This window comes from Gracilinanus agilis, chromosome 3 (assembly GCF_016433145.1).
Source record: "Gracilinanus agilis isolate LMUSP501 chromosome 3, AgileGrace, whole genome shotgun sequence".
Classification (NCBI taxonomy): Eukaryota; Metazoa; Chordata; class Mammalia; order Didelphimorphia; family Didelphidae; genus Gracilinanus; species Gracilinanus agilis.
In genome coordinates this window covers 347,463,489-347,471,052 of record NC_058132.1, presented here as the reverse complement: position 1 = coordinate 347,471,052, position 7,564 = coordinate 347,463,489, and positions in this window count along the sequence as shown.

The following is a 7,564-nucleotide window of genomic DNA, read 5'->3' as shown; positions in this document are numbered from 1 at the left end:
CTCACCACTAAAGGTGGGGGAGGATTCAGGACTTATGAGTTTCCTTATAGTATAAAAGTGATTTTAAGGTGATTTGTGATTATGAAAATTTTAAATTATACCTAAAGGGAGTATAAATTGAAGTGAAGTCTAGAGTCAACTTAATCTCAACAGACTCTAATCTTAAAGATTTATTTCTGCCTTAGCGGGCTTAATATACAACATTTTAAGAGACAGAAATATATTTGTTTGGAGATGGAACAATCTTAAGTACAAACTTAAGTAGTAGTCTTTTTCTGGCTTTTGAGTGAACTCAAAAGTTCGCTATCACTAAAATTAACACAATCTATTTCCTGAAGTCATTTGTCCACCTGTTGATCATGGGAAGTGATTTTACTTTAAGAATACCAACTAAGTTAAAGTTTATGTATAATGTAAAAATTATGGTATTGTTAGCCACATTTTCCCTCTTCCTGCCTCTCTGCCTCCATCACTGTAGAAATGAAAGTGGACCAAGAAGGAGAGCTATTTTGTATTTTTTTTTCATGAGTTGTCACGACTAAAGCCTTCTCCACTGCAGGAAATGAACCCGGAAAAGCAGATCTAATCAGTTGTTTGCACTACACTCAAAACTATTCCAATTTAATAGAAACTTTCTGACCTGGCATTCACTTGACACAGTCTTCATGAATCCAAATTTACCCATACAGCATATTGAGGTATTGGAGTAAGACCTTGTTTCTTTCTGTATGCAAGTATATACTACATGTATGTAGGTTACAGAGCCCAAGTTCAGATCCCTTGAACCCAGTGACAAACATTAAATCTACATTTGCTCTATGAATCAGGCAAGCTAAGATTGGAGAAGTTCATAACCACATTGGCCATTAGATGTTAATTTTGGAGGAGCTATAGCAATTCTTGAAGACCATCTATTAAGTTCATAGAATCATATATTTAGAGCTAGAATGTACTTCAAGAGCTGACTAGTTCAATCCTTCATTTTACAGATGAGAAAGCTGAAGATCAGGTAGGTTGAGGGATTCATCAGCTTCTTCAGATAAGAAGAAAAATCAAAAATTTCTCTGACTATGAGACTTGTGCCTGGTATCCCTGTAAGGAAAGTCTACTACTACGTTCTACTACCTCCTTGCCACCTTCCCTAGGTGAGGAGACAAAAGTTCTTCTAAGTACTTTGTTTCTTCCATTTCCTACTGTGCTTCCATCTACACCTCCTAAGAGAAGGAGGAAAGGGAGGAGGCTCAGCATCCTCCATCTGCCCCCAAAGACTTCCCTCTGCCCTGAAGCAATGACTTTTAGCTATGTCAGCACAAGAGAACTTTCACCTCCTGCTGCCAGACCAAAATCCCAAAGGGGATGTGAAAAACCTACACTGCAAAGAATAACCAATGTTTTGATCTCAGACCATTAGTCTCTCTCTCTTTTTTTAACCCTTAACTTCTGTGTATTGGTTCCTAGGTGGAAGAGTGGTAAGGGTGGGCAATGAGGGTCAAGTGACTTGCCCAGGGTCACACATCTGGGAAGTGTCTGAGGCCAGATTTGAACCTAGGACCTCCTGTCTCTAGGCCTGACTCTCAATCCACTGAGCTACCCAGCTGCCCCCAGACCTTTAGTCTCTTGCTTCTCTTATCCTTTGAGGGAAGAAGAGCAAAGTTGGTGAGAGATAGGTCTTCTTTCTCCTACTGTGCAGGTTTGACTTCTGTCTATTATTATACCCATTTTCTTCCTAATCTCCACCCTTTGGAGGGAAGAGAAGTAGTAAAATAGGGCTTCTCATATAACCATTTAACTATGGACCTCCCATGGCATACTGTACTTGCTTCCAATTCTATCTTCAACCTATGTTGGGAAAAAGAGTACCAGCTTCCACTCAGTAATCAACATTCTCATTCCTAATAATAAACTACACATCCCAGTGATTCTGAGCCCATTTCCTACCTCTAATACCTGATTCTTTATTTCCATCCCTTTCAATCCTCCCATCTTAAATTCTAAACCAAACAGCACCTAGTCCTTCTACTGTGTTCTCTGGAATGTCCGTTTCACAGTCAATAAGCATCTCTTCATCCTTAATTTTTTCCTCTGCCACTCCTTCTACCACTAGTTATTACTGACTCTAAAACCAGCAGTCTTTCTATTTTGTCCCATTTGCTGCCTAAAACAGTTTCATGGAGTTGTGATAATTAAAAGAAATAACAAATTCAAAGTACCCACCAAATGATATATGCACATAAGCTCTTATTGCTGTGTGAAACTCCTCAGACACTGGCCCCCAGTACTGCACCATGAAATGTTTGTTATTTTGAATTATAACAGGTCATTAGTATAAGGATTGGGGAATATTATGAGCCAAATTAATTCTATTTCCTCTAACAACTAGAATAAACAAATACCCAGTATGAGTTAACTCATAAGATAATTGGGTTAATTCAATGGCTTTGCCTACCAATACTATATATGCCAATAATATATATGCATATATATTACACATATTTGGGGAAGGAAAAGGAGAAGCAAAGGCATTAACATACAAGTTTCAGTGAGAAGAGAAGAGAAGGAGAATCATATCCTAACTGTAGATTTATGAATCTCAAAGAAGTCACTACAATTCTGTTTAGTCTCTTTGCTTTGTCTACCTCAAGAATAAGACTATTTCTGATAAGTGCCCCTCCCAAAGAAGACACAGAACTGTGGTCATGGGCCACACAAGGGAACAGGAATAAGAAGATTAGGAACAAAGGAATATCTGTTTTACGATATCCTTTTAACTCAGAACAATGAGGTCTACATCATTCAAGTTATATATTCAGAAGATCCACAATTTGTCCTTCCCTAAATGGAATCAGCTAGTTGGTTGATTTTTTGTCCTTCATACTTGAAAGACCCCCAAATGATGTTACTATGCTAGGATCAATGTAAAATGTGTCCAAGTATGGCTGATTAGACAAATAGGAGCTTGGAAAACTACCACAGGTGAGGCACAAATTGGGATAGAGATGTCTTTAAATTTGTGCATCTTTAATTCTCTTGAGCAACTTGGATTCTGTTTTTCTCATAGAACTCTGTTTTGCTCTTTGATACAGACATGGCATGAAGGATAGTCCAATGCCAGAGTCTCCAGTGTCCTCCAATCAAATTCTGAATTTCTTCAGAGAGAACTGTCTTTTTTCTTTTTAATGATATATTAAATATCTATTAAATGCCAATATTTGCTTCAAGGATGCATCCAGAAAGTTTTGTTGCATTTAAGGTGTAAAAAAGACTAGAAAAATATGAGGAAGTTAGAGTTAGAGTATGAAAGGCTTTGAATGCTAAACACACTCTTTTTACTTAATCCTAGAAGCTATAGGTTATTTGTGCTTTAGTGAAATCACTTTTGTCAGACATAGAGGATAGGCCAAATGGCAGGCAGACCAATCAACAAGCTATGGAAATTATCTACACACAAAGAGATGAGAACCCAAACCAGGGCTAAGAATTTCAGAGGAGAGAAGACTATTTGAGAGATGTTGCAAAGATGAAATCTTCAGGCCTTGGAAATGTATTTGATATGGAGGCAAGAAACAGGACTTTAAGATGTCACCTAGGTTGCAACCCTGGGAGACTGAGAGATGATGGTACCTTTGATAGAAATAGGAAGGCTTGGAAAGAAGGATGGTTTGGAGTAAATGAAAATGAGCTAATATATGGTCATGTCGAGTTTAACTTCACATCTAGTTCTAAATGTCTAATAGGCAATTGAAAATGAAAGACCGGAGGCTGGCAGAGTTGACAAAGAGTTTGGGGTTGGAGAGAAAGGGAGGGTCAAAGGAAGGAAGGAGGGAAGAGAGGGTGTATTCGAGAGAAGGAAAGTCTTTGAGGGAAGGAAAGTCTTTGAGCCATCTATTTTTTAAATGCAAAGAAAAGACCCAAAAGGAACAATAAGCAAGAAAGCTTTCAAACTACTGATTGAACTATTATATACTTAAAAAGAAAAGCAAGGTATACATAATTTAGATCTAGGTCCCTCTGCAATCTTCTTGTCCTTTCCTATGAGTATATGAAAATTCCCCTTTCATTGGATGTTTATTAAGTTTAGAATAATAATATAACTTTTAAAAATAGCATTCATTAATATGTTAAATAAATAATTACTTAGTGTGCATGCTAAGAGACAGCTTATACTATAATCAATAAAGACTCACCTTTAGAGTCAGGAATATATAGGTTCAAATCCTACTCATAGCACATACTTGCTAGAACCTCCTGGATGAGTGCCCTAAGCAACTCCATAATGTTATAAGTTGCAAAGAAGGTACCTAAGTACATTAGAAGAGGTAGTTTCCTCACTAGGAATTCTCTATACCAACTAAATCACAGGTCCAAAAAACAGTAAACTATGGTGTTAAGCAACTATGGGGATTACAGAAAACTCATGAGACATAGCCTTTGTCCCTGGAGAACTTTTAATCTAATGGTGAGGAAGACACATCAAACAGCAGTAAATATTCTAAGATAATACTTAAGAAAATGAATAATTCTAAATTCTAAATTATTATTGTATTGGTTCTTAGAGAAAAAGGTAAATACAGATGAAGTGTCAAGGAAGGCTTCATATAGAGGTAGGAACTGAGGGCAAGACAGAATTTAGATAAGCAAAGGCAAAACAAGAGGGTCTTCTTGATGAGGGAAAATAGCAGATTGGTTTTTTCTGTTCCTTTACAACACATTAATTTGAGGACAACTTTATTTCCATAATCTTAGTAAAATTTAGAATTGCATATTCTTTGTGAATAACTCTAGGGAATTTCATTCTTTGAAATGGTTTATTCCTTTCCCTGAGATGCACTTGAAAGAATTTCTTGGTATTAGAATACAGATTTTCTGTGACACATGGAAAAATAACATAACCAAAATAGATTCCACTGCTTTCTGCAGACTATTTTCAAAGTAAATTTCATTTTCTTAAGCTATTCTTTATTATTTATCTACCTCTCTATTTTTTCTATCTACTTATTTTAAATTTTTTGAAGTTCTACTCCCTTTCTTTTCTCCCAGTTGTCTCAAATGGGTCCTGAGTTATTCCCACAACTATTCCCATGGGAAATAGTCAAATGCTTTATTACATGCCCTGAGTAGTCAGCAAATAAGGATGATTCCTATAACTTCAACCCTCTCTTTCTCCTTCTCCTGAGAAGAAATCAAATCCTGCCAGTATATTTTCCCTTCTCCCTGCCTAAAGGGAACATAGAAAGGCAATAAATTTTCATCAAGGCTGAAACAGAGCAGTGCTCTAGAGGATTCAAATTTAAGATAATTTACAGAGAGCCAATCTGAAGAAAGATCATGGAACCTCCAGTTTAATTGGGGTGATTTGGAAGGCAAGGCATCTGTCAATGAGGAAGGAGATAGTAACGCTTGGCTGAAAATGTAAACAGCTCTGCATATCCTCCTTACTTTGATTTTCTGTTTGACAGCTCTCTTTTGGACTTTTCCTCCTATTTTCCTATCCCCAATCTTCTCCTTTTCTGTCTAGATGATCCTCTGTCCTTTTTTCTTATAGATAGCTGGAGATGGGGATAGAGTTATAAAGATACAGGTTACAAAATAAGGATATAGGTGTGGGAGGAATAGATAGCTATAGATGATATAAAGATTGAGATATACATATATAAATATGAATAGAGATATAATAGAAATATCTTTCTAACTCTTTGGGGGGTCTTTGCTTTGAATATAGTAGGGGCCATTCCTATGAGCAGTCCTTTCTTCACCAGTCTAACAGGAATGGGGGTTCTGCACAAGCTGTCGATCTCCCTACTGATATTGAAGCACTGAAAATTTTACCGTATTCATTGATGAGGCTTTCAAAGTCACTCCTCTCCTCCAACTTACTGCTCATTTGTCCTTTCTTGCTGAAAAATTATGACATAATTTTGTCAACATTGTTCGGATGCACTGAGAATACTCAAGGTAACAGGAAACATCTAATATCTGCAATGCCAACTCACATGTAATTATTCTCTATTTTTTTCAGAAGAGCACAATCCAGATCTAAAGGATGTCAATAAGGGAAGTGTGTGTGTGTGTGTGTGTGTGTGTGTGTGTGTGTGTGTGTGTATGAGAGAGATAGAGAGCTGAAAGTGATTGACACTGAATTTGTCACAGAATTGAATGCATTCTTATTTCTCTCCCACTTTTTTATAATGAAAATTTTCATTCTATCATTAAAAAGGAAAATTAGGAATGATACAAGGAAGGTTACCTCTGACATAAAATATTTCTTCCAAAAGCAAGAATCCTTTCATAAGATGGATGAATGAATAAATGAATGAAAAAACATTTAAGTGCTTATTATGTGTCAGGAACTGTGTGAATGCTAGGGAAACAAAACCATTCCCACACACATGCATAAACAAAATACACACAATGAAACAAAATGTTTATCCCAAGAATTTTATTTTAGTTAAGAGAAGAAAACCTATAAAGGTGAATTGTGACAAGGGAGAGTTTCTTTTTTATGGGAAGTCATGGAGAAAGCAAATGGAACCAAAGCACAATTCACTGACAGTGTTAGAGATGATCTGGTTACTATTTGGAAAGTTAAAACAGGAAAGTGGGGAAGGATGAGGAGAAGGAACCAAATGGGAAGGCTATAGAAAGCAGCAAGACACAAAAACAGCTTTAGAAGAGCACGGTAGAAGTGGGTCAGGCTAGACATGGAGAACTTTGGCCAATCAGGAGCCCAGGATCTGTGGATAGGAACTGGTGCAAGATCACAGACTTAGAACTAAAAGAATCTGTAGAAATCATCTAGTAAAAACTCTCTCCACCTACTCCCTGCCTCCCTTTTACAGATGAGGAAATTAAAACCTGGAAAATGGGATATGTAGTTAGTAGCAGAGCCAGGATTTGAACCCATATCTTCTGACTCCAAACACAGTATTGCTTGCAACTAAATCAAGTCACTTCTAATCATTAATCTAATCTAATCACTCTTGAAACAGGTCTAAACCAATTCCAAAGGACTAAAGGGACAGTGTCAAAGGCTTTTCTTTTTCTTTCTCTTTTCCTAAGTGTCCCTTATTTTGTGAGACTCACCAACAAGGGAAACAGGCAGCTCTCAATTATCTGGAGAACTCAGATGATGTTTGAATGCAATCTCTTTTCTCTCTTTCTGGACACGACTGTTCTTTTTAACTTTGCAGTGTTAGGTTGTTTTTGTTTTGTTTGTTTGTATGCTTTTTACTGCATGTCAGCACCTTCAACTGAAGATAGACAGGGACTAAGACAAGATCTGAAAGATAATAGATCAATCCATTTTACCACTTCCTAGAGTAGGTGCCACTGCATGTTTGAAAATAAAGACTAGAATTGTTGGAGACTATTAAGATACTACTCCCCCTAAGTTATATTTCAGTCATGCATCAGTAGAGATGAGTTTACTATATCCTGGGAAACCATCCCAGTAGTATATCATCACCATCAGGTAAGTGCATAATAAATACTATATGCAGATGGAACTAGATTTTGGGAGCTAGGAAATCCCATTTCAATTCACAGAACCAGAGACCAGGCCAGGAGA